Genomic DNA, 22,270 nt, shown 5'->3' with positions numbered 1-22,270 from the left:
ACAACCCTGGGGGGCGACCGGATCCACATCATCAATCACGACAGCGCGTATCAGCATGCGGAGATCAGACCGGGCCAATGTGACCGGGAAAAAGAAGTGGCAGGGGGTCATCAGGGGTGCTGCTCTGGAGGTGGCAGAGGTACCTGTGCCACATGGGTGCTGGTACCTATTGGGGTCCCAAGGGCCCCTCTACCACATAAGACACTATGGGGACCCCTTTACTGAGTGCCAGTGGGTGAACTTTGGCTGGCACAGATGGAGCTGTGTAGTGATCAGCGGCGCCACCTGCCCTTATTATACCAGGCATAGAGCAATGTAATGGCAATCTAATGGATGGTGACCCTGCTTTCCCGGACTCCTGAATGGCACTGCCACTATATCTCTAGGCAGTGGACATGGGCGTTGTCCTGGCTGCTGTCACACAGCTTTTCCCAGGAACAGATATAGATTTTGAATCAATCAACTTAAAGTTTGCATAATGCCTCAACAAGTAAAAGAGGGGCCATAACTAAAAACTGGAAAACTGGTTCTTTCCCCTCCCCCTGACCCTGCACAGGCACAGAATCATGCCCACCAGCCAATCACAGAGCCTGTAGGAAAAGCTGAACTGCCCTGTGATTGGCTGCAAGAAGCTGCAGTCACACCCAGGAGAGGGGAAGGAGACTGCAGGCTGCACCACAGGTACTGCTCCACTCCAGCCCACCAGGGGTACTGCCCCACTCCAGCCCACCAGGGGTACTGCCCCACTCCAGCCCACCAGGGGCGTGTCACTCTTTCACCAGCAGGAATTTCATCAATAACCTCTTCACTGCCATAGACCACAAGGCATGTTAGCTTACCAGCAGTCACTACTCTGGATCACCTTTAATCCGTTCATGGTCCTAGATCACCATAGATCTCATCACTAGTCATATCACTAATGTTACCATTAACCCCCTCAGTGCACTAGATTACAGGAGATAATAGCATTAACCCTTTTACTATACACTAGATCACTTGGGATGTTAGTATTAATCCCTGCATGGCCCTAGATCTCTATTGATTTCACTGCCATGGATCACCTGTAATGTGTCCTTAGTACACTTGGTACCCTAGACCAGCTGGGATTTTCACATTAACCCCTGTAAAATCTTAGACCGCCTAGTATATTAGCATTAACGCCCTTAATGTACTAGACCAGCTGAGATATCGGCATTAAAACCCCTTAGTACTCTTGACCACCAGGGATAATAGCTTTAATAGCTCCTGACAATCAGGGAAGTTTGCTTTAGCCATTTAATTACCCTAGACCACCAGGGATGATAGCTTTAAGTATTTCATTACCCTAGATCATCCTGGTTGCTGCCAATAACTCCATTGAATCCATCATTTACTACATGACTGTGTAACGCAGGAAAATGTTCAGAAACTTTTATGTATTTGGCATAATCAGATAACTTCCAGGGAAATGTTCCTTTCTGGACTCTAGAAAAGCTGGGTAGTCTCCCCTATGGCCTTACGATTGGACTAGATCCTAGATGATTCCAGTATACTCCAGTTCCAGACCAGTGACTCCATTAGTTCCAGTTTAGCAGGTAGAGCCGTGTTCTAGGTTAATGGTGGGTGTGATGTGCGGTTATGTAATTATGGCGAATTATGTAATTCAGTGAGTCTGGAATTGTGGAGACAGATGAGAGGACAGGTCCGGTGGGCAAGAGATGGGGGGTGGACAAGAAATAGGGGGGACAAGAAATGGGGGGGCAAGAAATAGGGGTGCGGACAATGATGGGAGCGGACAAGATATGGGGGGACAAGAAATAGGGGGTAGGCAGACGAGAAATGGGGGGGGTGGACAAGAAATAGGGGGCAGACAAAATGGGGGTGGACAAAAAATAGGGAGGGCGAACAAGAAATGGCGGTGACAAAAAACGGGGGGGTGGACAAGAAAAGAGGGCGAACAAGAAAGGGCGCGGACAAGAAATAAAGTGGATAAGAACTAGGGGGGCAAACAAGAAATGGGGCAGACTAGGAACAGACGAAAAACGGTTGCAGAGTAGGAAGGAAGAGAAGGGTCCAGAGCTAAAGTGCACCAGTAGGGGGCAGATTTGGCTTCCACAGTGATTGTCACCCAGCTTTCCCAGACTCCTGAATGGTAATTCCGCTGAGGCAGATATCTGATGACAACGTTAGCGATTCACTATTGGTTCTGAGCGGTGACGGCGGACCCCAACGTGTTTCCTGCGCCCCTTTGTGTCTCCCTGTCTGTCTCTCCTCTGGCTCTTTCTGGTGCCTGCCCATTTCCCGGGGCCCGGCCCCCTGCCCTCCCTCTGTATACAGACAGGCAGGGGATGATTGGCAGGGGAGGGGAGGACACTTCTCTCTCTTATTGCTACGTGCAAAGAACAGAAATCCTGCCAGACAAATGATCATTTTCTTCTTTCCAGCCAGGCGGTGGTGAGTGAGAAGCCCGGGGGCCCCAGGACCTGCCCGCGCTGGAACCCTTTGCCAGGGTGCGACGTGGTGCCCAGCCCCAGCATTGGGACATAAGGAGCAGCCTCTGGACCGCACAGCTGGACGTTCTGCCTCTTCCCAGGGTAAGTCGGCGTCATATCTGCCCTATGGGCACCGTGCCTCCTCCATCAGACACTGCAGCCATAGATGTGCCCCATCCTCTCCCCCTGCCCCGGTCCGCTCTGTGGCATGGGCATCACACCCGTCCCCTGGTTTGTAACAAGCCATATCCTTGCCGCCACCAGCCACGGTGCACCGGGTTTTGTGCCATTTTCTGCGCCGCTTTGTGCTATTATATTACAACATATGATCATTTCTGGCTTTTTTAAACCCTTGCACCCCTTTTCTTTTCCCCCCGTGCCATGTCCCCCCCCCCCCCCCCTGTGGTGTTTATATTTGTCTTTGCTCCCATGTGGAGCTCGCTGAAGGTGAATGCAGGCTTGCACAATTCATAGTCAGCGTAAAAGGGGGGGGTGTGCGCTGGGGAGAAGCTGCCCATTGGTGGGCCGAGGGGGGGGACACACAGGAGCAGCTGCAGCCAGGAGGGGATGTCATTAGGACTTGCACATATGGTGCAGAGAAATGACACAAAACCGAGCCTCGAAGAAACCCGTTCCCCCTGTTTGGCAGTTGGTGCGCTCCGGGCTGTTATAACGCTCCCGTACTATTATACCGAGCCGCTCTGCATTATCCCCCAATATAATACTTGGTATTCCGGCCTCATTCACACTGCGCAGCTTCCCAACAGTCGCTTAAAGCGGTACTCCGGATCACGTCAATAAAAGGTTTTACTACATTTTTATGACCCTCTGCATTTTTTTTCCCCACCCTCTGCTTGCTGGGAGCGAATGGAAACATTGCGAGAAGAATCCAGTGGATTGGGAAAGCGGCGACAAACGCAGAACAATGTTGTCATACGCTGACAGCAAGCAGAGATCTGCACTAGCGGCTGGAGGAAATGAGACCTAAGAAGGAAAAGGAGTCGTCGGCGCGGGATCGATTTCACTCTGATCCACTGATCGAGGGGATCGCTGAGCAAGAGTAGTGTCACAGCGCCATATATTGTGTAGTGGCGGCGAATGGTACTGCAGGTACCTCCCATTCACTTCTATGGGAGAGAGCTCGCAGTACTGCTCACCTTATGTAGTGCCCATAGGCGGCAGCTCTGGGGACGTCCGAGCCCCCCATGTCAGCCGTGTACCCAGTGATGTTGCCCATTATATCCAGCCATGGCACCTTCCTGCATTAGCCCGTACTGTCTATTGCTCCCCGGTATCAGCCACTCCTGACCTCTTTACATTCATGTCCAATGATCGGCATCTTTCACCATTTCCAAGACCTCTGCTTGCTGTCAGCGAATACAGACATGCTGCTTCGTTACAGTGTATCAGCGTCGGACCATTCACTGAGAGCAAGCGGAGATCTTATAAATGGTGCGGCGTCATGGAAAAGTAAAATATATTACAAAGAGGAGGAAAAGGAGGAGTCACATATGTAGCGTCCACGAGGACTGCAGACCCCCGGGGCGGCGGTGGGGGATATTGTTTCCTCTTCTGCCGCTTTCTGAATGTCTTTCATCATAGTTTCGCCTCCTGGGATCTTTCTGAGCGAATTCAGCTCCTGCTGAGCGGAGACCCCCTGCTTCCATACCCTCCGTCCAGCTGTAGCGCTCCCTGTAGGCTGCTTTGTGCACAGCAGCTGCGGCGTCCGGTGCCAAAATTTAATTCTGGAGCGTCAAGACAAAAGTCACAGAATAACGTGATGAATGGAGACGTAGTACAGAACTGGTAAGAGCAGAAACAACTCCCTTTGTCTAAAAAAAAAAAAAAAAAAAAGCTTTTTGACTTGTGAATGAGTCAACTGAGAATCCTTCAGTGAGCTCTTTCTGACAGTGAGTTTGTAACTAGCTGATCTGTGACCGTAGGCCACATCCAGTTGAATTTGCAGAGAAATGAAGAGCTGTAACACCAGGCATGCGGACAAAGAGGTGTACAGCTTTCTATGAATTTGCGTACACTTCGGTCTTAATTTTGGGGTAAATTCCGATGAATTTGTAGAGATGAATAAGAAAAAGATGAATCTAATGGTAGAACTGCAGTGGAGACTGACACCGATCACAGCCAAATCACTGACAGGGAGGGAGCTGGGTGCGCAGGGCTGCAGTCACTCTCTACGTGCGCAGTCTGGCTCTCGGATGCACGGGCTTACGAGATCCTGGGGGGGTCACTTACTATTGTTTGGACAGAGGGTGGGCTCATGTAGTGACGGCTTGTGTCACATGGGGGGTTATATTTATCCCCTGCAGCTGTGAATATGAGAGCTGCAGGGCAGGTGCATTTGCATCTGTTTCCTCTGCAACCAAAGTGCCAGTTCCCAGGAGGTCAGGAGCCGCAGGGAGCAGTCAGCGAGTGCTGTGCGCCCGGGTCACCAGGAGAACCCCATGTCTCTGATATCAGCTGGGACTTTCTTACAGGTGATGCCACATGACAAGCTGAGCTCAAACAGCGGGTCCACGTCTGTGCAAAAGTCACGGCGCCACGAGTTTTGTGCCGTGTTCTGGTGACCGGTGGTTTGTTGTTCCAGGACCTTGCAGAAAGTGATTGGGTGGCCAGGACTTCCAAGCCTCCCGAGTGGCCTATTAGTCCAGTTTAGAGTTTGATCCCCAGTAACTTGTATCTATCATTTGGAGCCCTAGTTCCTGGTGGCTTGTAGATCCAGTCCTTAGTGGTTTGGTTCCCTTGGCCCTGGTGTTCAGTGGTTTGTAGACCCAGTCCCTAGTGGTTTGGAGCCCTAGTCCCTGCTGTCCAATGATTTGTAGACCCAGTCCTTAGTGGTTTGCAGCCCTAGTCCCTGGTGTCCTGTGGTTTGTAGACCCAGTCCCTAGTGGTTAGGAGCCCTAGTCCCTGGTGTCCAGTGGTTTGTAGACCCAGTCCCTAGTGGTTCGGAGCCCTAGTCCCTGGTGTCCAGTGGTTTGTAGACCCAGTCCCTAGTGGTTAGGAGCCCTAGTCCCTGGTGTCCAATGGTTTGTAGACCCAGTCCCTAGTGGTTTGGAGCCCGTAGTCCCTAATGTCCTATGGTTTGTAGACCCAGTCCCTAGTGGTTTGGAGCCTGTAGTCCCTGGTGTCCAATGATTTGTAGACCCAGTCCTTAGTGGTTTGCAGCCCTAGTCCCTGGTGTCCTGTGGTTTGAAGACCCAATCCCTAGTGGTTTGGAGCCCTAGTCCCTGGTGTCCAATGGTTTGTAGACCCAGTCCCTAGTGGTCAGGAGCCCTAGTCCCTGGTGTCCTGTGGTTTGTAGACCCAGTCCCTAGTGGTTAGAAGCCCTAGTCCCTGGTGTCCTGTGGTTTGCAGACCCAGTTCTTAGTGGTTTTCAGCCCTAGTCCCCATTGTCCAGTGGTTTGTAGACCCAGTCCCTAGTGGTTAGGAGCCCTAGTCCCTGGTGTCCTGTGGTTTGTAGACCCAGTCCCTAGTGGTTAGGAGCCCTAGTCCCTGGTGTCCTGTGGTTTGTAGACCCAGTCCCTAGTCTAGTGGTTAGGAGCCCTAGTCCCTGGTGTCCTGTGGTTTGTAGACCCAGTCCCTAGTGGTTAGGAGCCCTAGTCCCTGGTGTCCTGTGGTTTGTAGACCCAGTCCCTAGTCTAGTGGTTAGGAGCCCTAGTCCCTGGTGTCCTGTGGTTTGTAGACCCAGTCCTTAGTGGTTAGGAGCCCTAGTCCCTGGTGTCCTGTGGTTTGTAGACCCAGTCCCTAGTCTAGTGGTTAGGAGCCCTAGTCCCTGGTGTCCTGTGGTTTGTAGACCCAGTCCTTAGTGGTTAGGAGACCTAGTCCCCGGTGTTTAGTGGTTTGATGCTCGAATGTTTTCTAGGCTGAGAGCCTAATGTTGAATGTTATTTTTGCCTTGGGCCATACTGTTCAATGTTTTAATGTTTTCAGCCCCCCCCCCCCCACATGAGATCGTTCGCCATCAGCTATCTCGCCCGACTCCCCCATATACAGTATCGTTCTGCTCCTCGGAGATCTCCTGTGGTCTCTATGATGCAGCCAGTGGTGTCAGGTTTGGCCAGTTTGCTCTGAGGGGTGCAGGGTCCTGGAGTGAGGTGTGAGGTTCCCTCATTATCTCCTTTTACATTTATTACACTATTTTTGCTATTTTTACATTTTTATCCCTTTCTCGTGACGTGAACCTGACTTATGTCATTAACATAATTCTCCTTTATTAGGTATGAGCCCCATTAGTGGGACGTGTATTACGTGTGATGCAATGTAGGGTTTATTTATTATAGTTTTTTATGAGCTGCGTCATTATTGTTGTTGTTGTTTTTTGGAGTAATTTTCGCTTCTGTTGTGATCTGATATTTCTGCCGTTGTCTCAGGTCACAGACGGTTCATCATTATGGAGGTGACGTAGCGAGGAGTCTCCAGATTCACAGTAATTGTCTGGGCGGCACAATATAATGACAGTATGATAAGATTAAATGCCATGAATGCCCTTATCGTAATTAAAAGCACAATTCTGCCCTTAAAGGGAAAGTGTCATCAGAAATCACCTATTGCTTAAATCAGGTTTTTATGTTACATGTACTTTTTTTTATTTCACAATCTTTATTAAAAAATGTTCACACTAGGGTTGTTAGACTTCTACTTCAGGAAGAGTTTTCAGCAGGCTCCCTATCACCAGAGGCAGGATTACAATGTCTGATAACACCTCTATATACAGTAGATAACACAGGATCCACCATTCACAATACGTGATGTCACAGCTCACCTCCTCCTCCTGTACAATGACTGATAACACCTCTATATACAGTAGATAACACAGGATCCACCATTCACAATACGTGATGTCACAGCTCACCTCCTCCTCCTGTACAATGACTGATAACACCTCTATATACAGTAGATAACACAGGATCCACCATTCACAATACGTGATGTCACAGCTCACCTCCTCCTCCTGTACAATGACTGATAACACCTCTATATACAGTAGATAACACAGGATCCACCATTCACAATACGTGATGTCACAGCTCACCTCCTCCTGTACAATGTCTGATAACACCTCTATATACAGTAGATAACACAGGATCCACCATTCACAATACGTGATGTCACAGCTCACCTCCTCCTCCTGTACAATGACTGATAACACCTCTATATACAGTAGAAACCCCTCTAATCTTATTAATATTCCCTGCCTGTCATCTGTCTCTCTTAATTGTGCCCTTTGGAATTCTCGCTCAGTGTGTAACAATCTCTCCTTCACTCATGACTTTTTCCTTTCTGATTCTCTTAACCTCCTGGCTCTTACTGAAACCTGGATCCAGCAGTCAGACACTACCACTGCTGCTGTGCTCTTTCATACGGGGGGGCTACACTTCTCTCATACCAAAAGATCAGACAATAGAGCAGGTGGAGGCGTTGGTCTGCTCCTATCACCAAAATGTACCTTTCAGGTTATCCCTCAACTACCCTCACTTGCCTTCCCTTCTTTTGAGGTCCATGCCATCAGACTCTACACCCCTTTCTCCATGCGAGTGGCGGTGGTGTATCGTCCTCCCGGCCCCTCCCATCAGTTCCTGGATCATTTTGCCACTTGGCTTCCACATTTTCTCTCCTGTGACATCCCTACCCTCATCATGGGAGATTTCAACATCCCCATTGCTCTTCCCCTCTCCCCATCTGCTACTCACCTTTTATCTCTAATCTCCTCATTTGGCCTTTCGCAGCTCACTAATTCTCCAACGCATGAAGACGGAAACTCCCTTGACTTGGTCTTCTCTCGGCTTTGTGCAGTGGATGATTTTGCAAACTCCCCTCTCCCGCTCTCTGACCACAATCTTCTTTCATTCTCTATCAAGAGCTGCCAGGCTGCTCAGGTCACCCCCCACTGTCCATACTTATAGAAACATACCGGCCATTAACACCCAGAAACTTATGAAGAACTTGCCGTCTTCATTGGCCCCTATCTCCTCCCTCTCATGTCCTGATTCTGCACTGAAGCATTACAATGAAACACTTCAAAGTGCCCTGGATGAATTTGCTCCTCCTATACATAGAACAACACGACAAAGACAGCGACAACCCTGGCACACGGTGCAAACACGTTTCCTGCAGCGGTGCTCCAGGTGCGCCGAATGTCTGTGGAGAAAATCCAATCTACACTAAGATTTCATCCATTATAAGTTTATGCTTAGAACATACAACACTGCCCTTCACCTCTCCAAACAAACCTATTTCAACACCCTCATCTATTTCAACACCCTCATCACCTCACTGTCCAATAACCTGAAACGTCTCTTTGACACTTTTCATTCCTTACTCAATCCAAGAGTACAGGCCCCAACCACGGAGCTCTGAGCTGACGATCTGGCCAATTACTTCAAAGAAAAAATTTATCATATCCGACAGGAAATTATCTCCCAATCCCCTCATACCATGCACTGTCCTCCCTCCCCCACTGCATCTAGCTCACTCTCTGATTTTGAACCAGTCACAGAAGAAGAAGTAAGCAGGCTCCTTGCATCTTCTCGCCCGACCACTTGCACCAGTGACCCATTTCCGTCACATCTCCTCCAGTCCCTTTCCCCTGCTGTCACCCCTCACCTAACTAAAATATTTAACCTCTCTCTCTCTTCTGGTATCTTTCCCTACTCATTTAAGCATGCCATCATACATCCACTACTTAAAACACTATCCCTCGACCAAAACTGTGCCGCTAACTATAGACCTGTCTCTAATCTTCCCTTCATCTCTAAACTCCTGGAACGCCTGGTCCACTCCCGTCTTATCCGCTATCTCTCTTTGATAACTCTCTTCTCGACCCTCTCCAATCCGGTTTCCGCTCTTTACACTCCACTGAAACTGCCCTCACTAAAGTCTCTAATGATCTACTAACAGCTAAATCAAATGGTCATTACTCCATGCTAATTCTCTTGGATCTCTCTGCAGCATTCGACACTGTGGATCATCAGCTCCTCCTCACTATGCTCCGCTCCATTGGCATCAAGGACACCGTTCTCTCCTGGTTCTCCTCCTATCTCTCTGACCGCTCCTTTACTGTATCTTTTGCCGGTTCCTCCTCCTCTCATCTTCCCCTTACGATCGGGATCTCGCAGGGCTCAGTCCTAGGCCCCCTCCTCTTCTCCTTGTACACTGCCCCTATTGGTCAAACAATCAGTAGATTTGGTTTCCAGTACCATCTCTATGCTGAGATTATACGCTTCTTCTCCTGACATCACGCCAGCCTTTCTAGAAAACACCAGCGATTGTCTAAACGCTGTGTCTAACATCATGTCCTCATATCTGAAACTGAACCTGTCAAAGACTGAACTCCTTGTGTTTCCTCCCGCTACTAATGTACCTATACCTGACATTGCCATTTCCATGTGTGGTTCCACTATTACTCCCCAGCAACATGCCCACTGTCTTGGGGTCATACTTGACTCCGAGCTTTCCTTTGCCCCCCACATTCGATCACTGGCTCGCTCTTGTCATCTGCACCTCAAAAACATTTCTAGAATTCGACCTTTTCTTACTTTTGACTCTGCAAAAACTCTTACTGTTTCTCTTATTCATTCTCGTCTCGACTATTGTAACTCTCTTCTAATCGGTCTCCCTCTTACCAAACTCTCCCCTCTCCAATCTGTCCTGAATGCTGCAGCCAGGATCATATTCCTTGCCAATCGTTACACCGATGCCTCTACCTTGTGCCAGTCATTACACTGGCTACCTATCCACTCCAGAATTCAGTACAAACTTATTACCCTCACCCACAAAGCCCTCCATGGCTCAGCACCACCCTACATCTCCTCCCTTGTTTCAGTATACCACCCTACCCGCTCCCTCCATTCTGCTGATGACCTGAGGTTAGCATCCTCAATAATCAGAACTTCCCACTCCCGTCTCCAAGACTTTACACGTGCTGCGCCAATTCTTTGGAATGCACTTCCCAGGTCAATGCGATTAGTCCCCAATCCCCACAATTTTAAGCGTGCCCTGAAAACTCATTTATTCAGACTGGCCTATCGCATCAACACATTAACCTAATCTATCCCTGTGTGACACAGCCAAAAGTTTTACCATAACCAGGTTCCCCGCATCATGTTCCCACATGCTTTATGCATCCATTAGCCCTCTGTGTCTGTACTGTTACACATTTAACATTATGGCTGGTCCATACAATCAGGGCAACTGTTACCACCCACCTTTCGTGTCTCCCTCTTTCCTCATAGACTGTAAGCTTGCGAGCAGGGCCCTCATTCCTCTTGGTATTTGTTATGATCTATGTGATTATTGTTATGCTGTAATGTCTATCGTCTGTACAAATCCCCTCTGAAATGTAAAGTGCTGCTGAATATGTCGGCGCTATAGAAATAAAATTTATTATTATTAGTTAACACAGGATCCACCATTCACAGTAGGTGATATCACAGCCCACCTCCTCCCCCTGTACAATGACTAATAAATAACACCTCTATATACAGTAGATAACACAGGATCCACCATTCACAGTAGGTGATGTCACAGCCCACCTTCTCCTCCTGTACAATGACTAATAAATAACACCTCTATATACAGTAGATAACACAGGATCCACCATTCACAGTAGGTGATGTCACAGCCCACCTCCTCCTGTACAATGACTAATAAATAACACCTCTATCTACAGTAGATAACACAGGATCCACCATTCACAGTAGGTGATGTCACAGCCCACCTCCTCCTGTACAATGACTAATAAATAACACCTCTATCTACAGTAGATAACACAGGATCCACCATTCACAGTAGGTGATGTCACAGCTCACCTCCTCCTGTACTGGTCTCTGTTGTCAGCTTGGCAGATGCTTACAGCAATAATCCTCATGATTTCTCCTTTACCTCCCACATCTTCAGTGCAGAATAGATTTCTGCCGCCCTTTATCACACCACATCACTTTCCTAATCTGCAGACTCCAGGCTCAATGTCCCTTTACAGAAGACTTGTCACGTGCCATAAATATGCGATGTTATTACCCGCTGTTCTCCTGAATCCGGCGATGTTTTTCTCTTGTTCCTGCGCCTCTCCGTTCCTGAGATATGGCCCTTTCTTCCAAATAGATCAATCTAGTCTTGTTAGCCAAGTGGGCGGTCTTCTTCAGGACCACACCCAAATGGCAAGCAAGGACCAGATATATATATATAGGAAAGATGGGGCCATATCTCAGGAACGGAGAGGTGCAGGAATAAAAGAAAAACATCGCTGGATTCAGGGGAACAGCAGCTTTTACACCAAGTAATAAAATGACATTTTTATGGCCAATGACAGTTTACAGCTGCCTCTGCCTAGGGCCCCTGGGTGCTTTGTTAGGACACGACCTTTGTGCAAGGCACAGATGCCACAGGCCTGAGCTTCTCACTTTAATGAGTGTCATTAGCATGGGGTGAGGAAACCCTGTTCACACCACTTCATCTAATGAATGGAAGAGTTGGGGGAAAAAGGTCCCCAGCTGTCAGCGTGACATGGACCTGTGCAGTGTGGCCCTGTACAGGGGCCGTAGTACAAAGCTGCAAGGAAACCGTCCTGTGCTTCCTTCCCTACAGCCTCACTGCTGGGATTAGACATTCTGGATCATCAGATGCCACATTAATGACATCTTGTTGCATTATAACACATGTAATACTAGTATGAGGGTATATTCTGTCCGAGAATATTCTACAGCATCATTTCATTAAATTCTATATTTTTTTTTTACACTTTCTTGACCAAATGGAACACACGCCACGACAGATGATTTTTATTATCTTTTTTTTATTATATATTTTACTTTTTTATTATATTGAGTTTTATTATATTTAGAGTGCGTATATATGTATTATTTTTTATATATCTGATTACATTTTTTTATATTTTCTATTTGTATATATATATATATGTATATTTGCCATTTTTTATATATTTTATATTTTTCATAGCTTTTATATGATATTATATCCTATTATGTTGTATGTTTGTTTTACATATTTTATTAAATTAATATTTTCTATTTTTATCTACCGCATTTTTGTATAATACATTAATTAAAAATTCTGTTGTTTTTATATTAACATTTTATTATATTATATATTTTTTTTGTATTTTCTGATATTTTATCTTATTGTGTTGTGTATATACTGCTTTTTATATTATAATTTAATTATGGAATTTTTTTTTTTATTTTCCATGGTTTTTATATATGTTTTATTATATTTTCTATTGAATTTATAGGATTTTATATATCTTATTATGTTGTATATAGTGTTTATTTTACATATTTTTATTAAATTAATATTTTCTATTTTTATATTTTATTTAATTATATACTTTTTTTTTTACATTTTCCATTGTTATTTTTTTTTAGATTTTCTCTTGCTTTTATATGATTTTTTATCTTATTATGTTATATATTTTACATATTTTATCAAATTAATATTTTCAGTTCTTATATTATATTTTATTATAGGTTTTTTTTTTAGATTTTCCATTGTGTGTATTTTTTTATTATACATATTATCTTTTCTATTGCCTTTATAGTATTTTTTATCTTATTGTGCTGTATATATTGCTTTTTATATGATATTTATTACATTTTATAAATGAGTTCTCAATGGGAACCAGAAAGGGGCTGCAGTTTTTTTTTGTTCCGCCTTGTTTGGACTTGGCTGCCATCTCGCTATTACATTTGGCCTCATAACTCGGAGGTTTTGTGTTGTGCGTCCAGCCGCCCCACATGTGGTTCCTGCCCGGATGACAGCTGCTAGACGTGGGTTTATATATCCCAGACCCGGAGATTTATTTGTCCCCGGCGAGCCTTTCATCCATACCACAGGGGCCTGAATGATATCATCCATATTGTAATAACCTCTGATATTACACTGGTCTCAGAAATAAACCGATCCCCCCGATGTCATCGCCTCCTTCCCACTTACAAAAAATGTATCTCATTCCCTGCTAGGTCAGATATTCCAGGGATTAACATGGACGAACCTGGTGAACGATTATTACAGGCAGTGAGCCCGAGGCTTTATATACTGGGAATTATGTAAGTTGCCCGATGTAGGGTTGTTGGCAGAGGGACCGATGCCAGGTGTTTGCACAATCGTTTTGTCACCATGTTTTCATGGCATCATTGTGTGATTACCTCATGGAACAACAAAGGTGTCAGGGAATGTTCCCAAACCACTAACCTGACCGCGGTATTATTCTAGCAATGGTATTCTTGTACATAGGGGCAGTATTATAGTAGTTATATTCTTGTACATAGGGGCAGTATTATAGTAGTTATATTCTTGTACATAGGGGCAGTATTATAGTAGTTATATTCTTGTACATAGGGGCAGTATTATAGTAGTTATATTCCTGTACATAGGGGGCAGTATTATAGTAGTTATATTCTTGTACATAGGAGGCAGTATTATAGTAGTTACAGTATATTCTTGTACATAGGGGGCAGTATTATAGTAGTTATATTCTTGTACATAGGGGCAGTATTATAGTAGTTATATTCTTGTACATAGGGGCAGTATTATAGTAGTTATATTCTTGTACATAGGGAGCAGTATTATAGTAGTTATATTCTTGTACATAGGGGCAGTATTATAGTAGTTATATTCTTGTATATAGGAGCAGTATTATAGTAGTTATATTCTTGTACATAGGGGGCAGTATTATAGTAGTTATATTCTTGTACATAGGGGGCAGTATTATAGTAGTTATATTCTTGTACATAGGGGGCAGTATTATAGTAGTTATATTCTTGTACATAGGGGCAGTATTATAGTAGTTATATTCTTGTACATAGGAGGCAGTATTATAGTAGTTACAGTATATTCTTGTACATAGGGGGCAGTATTATAGTAGTTATATTCTTGTACATAGGGGCAGTATTATAGTAGTTATATTCTTGTACATAGGGGCAGTATTATAGTAGTTATATTCCTGTACATAGGGGGCAGTATTATAGTAGTTATATTCTTGTACATAGGAGGCAGTATTATAGTAGTTACAGTATATTCTTGTACATAGGGGGCAGTATTATAGTAGTTATATTCTTGTACATAGGGGCAGTATTATAGTAGTTATATTCTTGTACATAGGGGCAGTATTATAGTAGTTATATTCTTGTACATAGGGAGCAGTATTATAGTAGTTATATTCTTGTACATAGGGGCAGTATTATAGTAGTTATATTCTTGTATATAGGAGCAGTATTATAGTAGTTATATTCTTGTACATAGGGGGCAGTATTATAGTAGTTATATTCTTGTACATAGGGGGCAGTATTATAGTAGTTATATTCTTGTACATAGGGGGCAGTATTATAGTAGTTATATTCTTGTACATAGGGGCAGTATTATAGTAGTTATATTCTTGTACATAGGGGCAGTATTATAGTAGTTATATTCTTGTACATAGGGAGCAGTATTATAGTAGTTATATTCTTGTACATAGGGGCAGTATTATAGTAGTTATATTCTTGTATATAGGAGCAGTATTATAGTAGTTATATTCTTGTACATAGGGGGCAGTATTATGGTAGTTATATTCTTGTACATAGGGGCAGTGTTATAGTAGTTATATTCTTGTACATAGGGGGCAGTATTATGGTAGTTATATTCTTGTACATAGGGGGCAGTATTATATTAGTTATATTCTTGTACATAGGAGGCAGTATTATAGTAGTTATATTCTTGTACATAGGGGCAGTATTATAGTAGTTATATTCTTGTACATAGGGAGCAGTATTATAGTAGTTATATTCTTGTACATAGGGGCAGTATTATAGTAGTTATATTCTTGTACATAGGAGCAGTATTATAGTAGTTATATTCTTGTACATAGGAGGCAGTATTATAGTAGTTATATTCTTGTATATAGGAGCAGTATTATAGTAGTTATATTCTTGTACATAGGGGCAGTGTTATAGTAGTTATATTCTTGTACATAGGGGGCAGTATTATGGTAGTTATATTCTTGTACATAGGGGGCAGTATTATAGTAGTTATATTCTTGTACATAGAGGCAGTGTTATAGCAGTTATATTCTTGTATATAGAAGCAGTATTATAGTAGTTATAGTCTTGTATATAGGGGCAGTATTATAGTAGTTATATTCTTGTACATAGAGGCAGTATTATAGTAGTTATATTCTTGTACATAGGAGCAGTATTATAGTAGTTATATTCTTGTACATAGGAGCAGTATTATAGTAGTTATATTCTTGTACATAGGAGCAGTATTATAGTAGTTATATTCTTGTACATAGAGGCAGTATTATAGTAGTTATATTCTTGTACATAGGAGCAGTATTATACTAGTTATATTCTTGTACATAGGGGCAGTATTATAGTAGTTATATTCTTGTACATAGGGGGCAGTGTTATAGCAGTTATATTCTTGTATATAGGAGCAGTATTATAGTAGTTATAGTCTTGTATATAGGGGCAGTATTATAGTAGTTATATTCTTGTACATAGAGGCAGTATTATAGTAGTTATATTCTTGTACATAGGAGCAGTATTATAGTAGATATATTCTTGTACATAGGAGCAGTATTACAGTAGTTATATTCTTGTACATAGGAGGCAGTATTATAGTAGTTATATTCTTGTACATAGGGGCAGTATTATAGTAGTTATATTCTTGTACATAGGGGGCAGCATTATAGTACTTATATTCTTGTACATAGGGGGCAGTATTATAGTAGTTATATTCTTGTACATAGGAGCAGTATTATAGTAGTTATATTCTTGTACATAGGGAGCAGTATTATAGTAGTTATATTCTTGTACACAGGAGCAGTATTATAGTAGTTATATTCTTGTACATAGGGAGCAGTATTATAGTAGTTATATTCTTGTACACAGGAGCAGTATTATAGTAGTTATATTCTTGTACATAGGAGCAGTATTATAGTAGCTATATTCTTGTACATAGGGGCAGTATTATAGTAGTTATATTCTTGTACATAGGGGGAGTATTATAGTAGTTATATTCTTGTACATAGGGAGCAGTATTATAGTAGTTATATTCTTGTACATAGGGAACAGTATTATAGTAGTTATATTCTTGTACATAGGAGCAGTATTATAGTAGTTATATTCTTGTATATAGGGGCAGTATTATAGTAGTTATATTCTTGTACATAGGGGCAGTATTATAGTAATTATATTCTTGTACATAGGAGCCGTATTATAGTAGTTATATTCCTGTACATAGGAGCAGTATTATAGTAGCTATATTCCTGTACATAGGGGCAGTATTATAGTAGTTATATTCTTGTACATAGGGGCAGTATTATAGTAGTTATATTCTTGTACATAGGGGCAGTATTATAGTAGTTATATTCTTGTACATAGGGACAGTATTATAGTAGTTATATTCTTGTACATAGGGACAGTATTATAGTAGTTATATCCTTGTACATAGGAGCCGTATTATAGTAGTTATATTCTTGTACATAGGGGCAGTATTATAGTAGTTATATTCTTGTACATAGAGGCAGTATTATAGTAATTATATTCTTGTACATAGGGGCAGTATTATAGTAATTATATTCTTGTACATAGGAGCCGTATTATAGTAGTTATAGTCTTGTACATAGGGACAGTATTATAGTAGTTATATTTTTGTACATAGGAGCAGTATTATAGTAGTTATATTCTTGTACATAGGGGCAGCATTATAGTAGTTATACTCTTCTACATAGGGGCAGTATTATAGTAATTATATTCTTGTACATAGGAGCCGTATTATAGTAGTTATAGTCTTGTACATAGGGACAGTATTATAGTAGTTATATCCTTGTACATAGGAGCCGTATTATAGTAGTTATATTCTTGTACATAGGAGCAGTATTATAGTAGTTATATTCTTGTACATAGGGGCAGCATTATAGTAGTTATACTCTTCTACATAGGGGCAGTATTATAGTAGTTATATTCTTGTACATAGGGGCAGTATTATATTAGTTATATTCTTGTACATAGGAGCATCATTATAGTAGTTATAGTCTTGTATATAGGAGCAGTATTATAGTAGTTATATTCTTGTACACAGGGGCAGTATTATAGCAGTTATATTCTTGTACATAGGGGCAGCATTATAGTAGTTATAGTCTTGTACTTAGGAGCAGTATTATAGTAGTTATATTCTTGTTCACAGGGGCAGTATTATAGTAGTTATATTCTTGTACACAGGGGCAGTATTATAGTAGTTATATTCTTGTACATAGGAGCAGTATTATAGTAGTTATATTCTTGTACATAGGGGCATTATTATAGTAGTTATATTCTTGTACATTGGAGCAGTATTATAGTAGTTATATTCTTGTACATAGGGGCAGTATTATAATAGTTATATTCTTGTACATAGGGGCAGTATTATAGTAGTTATATTCTTGTACATAGGGGGCAGTATTATAGTAGTTATATTCTTGTACTTAGGGGCAGTATTATAGTAGTTATATTCTTGTACATTGGAGCAGTATTATAGTAGTTATATTCTTGTACATAGGGGCAGTATTATAGTAGTTATATTCTTGTACATTGGAGCAGTATTATAGTAGTTATATTCTTGTACATAGGGGCAGTATTATAGTAGTTATATTCTTGTACATAGGAGCAGTATTATAGTAGTTATATTCTTGTACATAGGAGGCAGTATTATAGTAGTTATAGTCTTGTACATAGGGGCAGTATTATAGTAGTTATATTCTTGTACATAGGAGCAGTATTATAGTAGTTATATTCTTGTACATTGGAGCAGTATTATAGTAGTTATATTCTTGTACATAGGGGCAGTATTATAATAGTTATATTCTTGTACATAGGGGCAGTATTATAGTAGTTATATTCTTGTACATAGGGGGCAGTATTATAGTAGTTATATTCTTGTACTTAGGGGCAGTATTATAGTAGTTATATTCTTGTACATTGGAGCAGTATTATAGTAGTTATATTCTTGTACATAGGGGCAGTATTATAGTAGTTATATTCTTGTACATTGGAGCAGTATTATAGTAGTTATATTCTTGTACATAGGGGCAGTATTATAGTAGTTATATTCTTGTACATAGGAGCAGTATTATAGTAGTTATATTCTTGTACATAGGAGGCAGTATTATAGTAGTTATAGTCTTGTACATAGGGGCAGTATTATAGTAGTTATATTCTTGTACATAGGAGCAGTATTATAGTAGTTATATTCTTGTACATAGGAGGCAGTATTATAGTAGTTATAGTCTTGTACATAGGGGCAGTATTATAGTAGTTATATTCTTGTACATAGGAGCAGTATTATAGTAGTTATATTCTTGTACATAGGAGGCAGTATTATAGTAGTTATAGTCTTGTACATAGGGGCAGTATTATAGTAGTTATATTCTTGTACATTGGGGCAGCATTATAGTAGTTATATTCTTGTACCATATGGGCAGTATTATAGTAGTTATAGTCTTGTACATAGGTGCAGTATTATTATAGTTATATTCTTGTACATAGGATCAGTATTATAGTAGTTATATTCTTGTACATAGGGGCAGTATTATAGTAGTTATATTCTTGTACCATAGGGGCAGTATTATAGTAGTTATAGTCTTGTACATAGGAGCAGTATTATAGTAGTTATATTCTTGTACATAGGGGCAGTATTATAGTAGTTATAGTCTTGTACATAGGAGCAGTATTATAGTAGTTATATTCTTGTACATAGGGGCAGTATTATAGTAGTTATATTCTTGTACATTGGAGCAGTATTATAGTAGTTATATTCTTGTACATAGGGGCAGTATTATAGTAGTTATATTCTTGTACATAGGGGCATTATTATAGTAGTTATATTCTTGTACATTGGAGCAGTATTATAGTAGTTATATTCTTGTACATAGGGGCAGTATTATAGTAGTTATATTCTTGTACATAGGGGCAGTATTATAGTAGTTATAGTCTTGTACTTAGGGGCAGTATTATAGTAGTTATATTCTTGTACATTGGAGCAGTATTATAGTAGTTATATTCTTGTACATAGGGGCAGTATTATAGTAGTTATATTCTTGTACATAGGAGCAGTATTATAGTAGTTATATTATTGTACATAGGAGCAGTATTATAGTAGTTATAGTCTTGTATATAGGGGCAGTATTATAGTAGTTATATTCTTGTACATAGGGGCAGTATTATAGTAGTTATATTCTTGTACATAGGGAGCAGTATTACAGTAGTTATATTCTTGTACATAGGGGCAGTATAATAGTAGTTATAGTCTTGTACATAGGGGCAGTATTATGTTAGTTATATTCTTGTGTATAGGAGCAGTATTACACTAGTTTAGTGATACACATAGCAATGCTCAGCACTCTGGTGCTTGGTAAGCCGCTCTGTATGTCACTGATACATGGCTCTCGTGTCCACAGTCACAGTTCTCTGTTTCCTTTGTATTGTGGACTTGTCTGACCGGAATCCTATGTGGCATTACCGGTAACAGTGTAAATATCAGTGGGATCGGGAAATAGCACGTGGCTATTAGTGACACACCTTTATCTTTTGCGCTAGAAAATCCCATTTTCCAGCCATTAGTCAGCTGGAGTGAAATATTTGCCCCTGTGATCTGTGAGTATTAGTATAAATTTTGGTATTGCTTTTTTGTTTTTGCAGCATTATATGTAGAGATGAAGCGGAGCTGAATGTGCCATTTAAAGGGCTCATTCATCTTATACAACCCGTAGGTCACTTACCCTATGAATGGTCCGATTGGTGGAAAAGGCATGATACTGACACAGAGCTTATGTCCGGTTTAGGACTGAAATTATCGGCAGTGGAAAGTTGTCTGAACCATCATTTGGCTGGAAACTACACGTCTAAATGCCTGTGACATCTTTACCCCTCTGACATGACCTGCTGACATAGGATTTTACCAACTGTAACACGTTTGAGCAATTTCTTCAAATCCCGTGCCATCCGCCCCGACAGCTGCCGCACTTCACCCTTTAGCAGATTAGATGATTTGAAGGGATAAATCTAATCTCTTACAATCAGATCAGTAAATCGCGGCTCATAACATGGAGTTGCTGGGCCTAAATGACTTCGCTGAAAGGTTCTTCCGTAGGCTTGTGTTCGTTCCTTCAGCATTGGACCAATACGGGTTGGCTGGAGACACACAAGTCAGAATTTGTGAAAACAAAGGCTAATAAGTATTCAGGAAGGATGGGCATCCTGACATTAGGAGGAACTCTTCAATCAAGTCTTGGTTATGGACCGAAATGAGTTGGGGGTATATTAAGGTGACTTGCCTCACGCGAGTGGTGGCTCAATGGCACCCTCAGAATTTGAGATCTCTTTTGAGTGACCATGCCTGATCACTGAGAAGCAGTGCGCCTTAATACTGTACATCTTTCCTATTCTGTAAACTGAAATGAAGCGGGTGTGGTACTAGCAGGTACGCAGGACGCAGTGACGAGGCGCGAGATGGTTTAGTGCTTTTAGTAATAACGTTTATAGGCCTAGAGTTAATTGTCCCCAGTCGTAGCCTGACCAACCAAAGGGGTAACAAGAGTTGCCCTCGCAGGGGCTCAATACAAGCAAACACGAACAGAGTAGAACACGACTACGTCTGGCAGAAGCCGGTCACTATAGGGCTGCGATATGGCCGACTACGGGTCCTTAACTATATTGTCAACTTAGCCGTCCTGATGTCCCTCAGCGTTCTGGACGATGGTCCTTCAGTGTAGCAGCCGCTGGGCCCAGCTGCTGAAGAGTTGACGTAGTCTTCGAGCGCTCCGGTGACACCGGGGCACCACAGGCCCCGGAGGTGTCCTTGGACGGATGGGCCGCAGGCCCCGGACTGGGACAAGCGGCAGCGATGCGGGGTGGCAATTGGGAGGCCACCTGTGCAGCTAACAGCTGCGACGGGGAATCCGCGGCGAGCAACGGCCCAGCCCCTGCCGCGGACCGGAGCGGGACAGTGGTGGCCGCCGACGGCACTGGACTTGCCGAGGCCACGGGTGAGAGCAGGGCGGCTGCGGGTGGCGGGAGACAGGCCGCAGCCGTGAGCTGGAGCGAGGCGGCGATGGCCGCGAGCAGGTCGTAGCCGCGGGCTGGAGCGAGGCGGCAACGGCAGCGGGCAGGCCGCAGCTGCGAGGCTGGGGAAAGGCGGCAGTGGCCGCAGGTTGAAGCGGGGCAGCGACTCTCGGACGGTCGTCTGGGCACCGGCCCAATGAAGTCCTAGGTGAACGTCTCTCCTTGCACTGGTAAGTCGCTTTGGCTCTCAGTCGCTCCCAAGGTCTCCTGCTGCTTCTGTCCCGGTCTGCTAACTCACCGTGACTAGCGTTCCCCGCCCCTTTTATACTGGCACCTCCCCCAGCCCATCTGTCCATCTCAACGGTCCGTCCCTGAACTCTGTCCCCCGAGAACAGTTTCCCCCGGAACCTACAATAGGTGACGGTCCGCTTGGTCCCGCCCGGACACTCGGCGGGGGCCCTTCTTCCCAGACTCCCCCGTCCTCTATGGTCGCCAGTCCTCGGGCGAGGGTTTTGGTAGACTCGGGTTAGTCTTTCGAGATGACAGTCCATACGAACTGTCCAGACGCCATACGAACTGGTCCTGTTCGTAACATTTAGGGGGTTTGCCAGCTGTTGATCGCTCGGAGCATTGAAGTTCGGGTACGGTGGAGTCCTCTGTGGTGGTGGATGGTGGTAGGATGGTCGATTCTGGTGGGATTCCCGGGTCCACTGTAGTGTCACTACTTGGGTGACCCGCAGATGCGGTTGGGGA

General features: G+C 43.0%; 1 protein-coding gene across 3 annotated transcripts in view; it reads left to right on the top strand.

Annotated features, from left to right (window-relative positions):
- The first annotated feature begins 665 nt into the window (after nucleotides 1–665).
- LOC141098755 (RING finger protein 24) overlaps nucleotides 666–22,270 on the top strand; it is a 113,924-nt gene continuing 92,319 nt past the window's right edge. The window contains exons 1-2 of one of the 3 annotated variants that reach the window (XM_073586727.1): nucleotides 666–681; nucleotides 2,424–2,573. The gene's annotated coding sequence lies outside the window, so the exon portion shown is untranslated. Of the gene's footprint in view, nucleotides 682–1,385; nucleotides 1,575–2,313; nucleotides 2,574–22,270 lie in introns of those variants that run through there. The other 2 variants (XM_073586726.1, XM_073586725.1) reach the window with 2 other exon arrangements.

The sequence above is a fragment of the Dendrobates tinctorius genome, unplaced genomic scaffold, assembly GCF_039654945.1.
Source record: "Dendrobates tinctorius isolate UK_male_01 unplaced genomic scaffold, ASM3965494v1 ptg000095l, whole genome shotgun sequence".
Classification (NCBI taxonomy): domain Eukaryota; kingdom Metazoa; phylum Chordata; class Amphibia; order Anura; family Dendrobatidae; genus Dendrobates; species Dendrobates tinctorius.
Note: the sequence above shows the minus strand (reverse complement) of the source record. Positions and strands in the feature narration are given on the sequence as shown.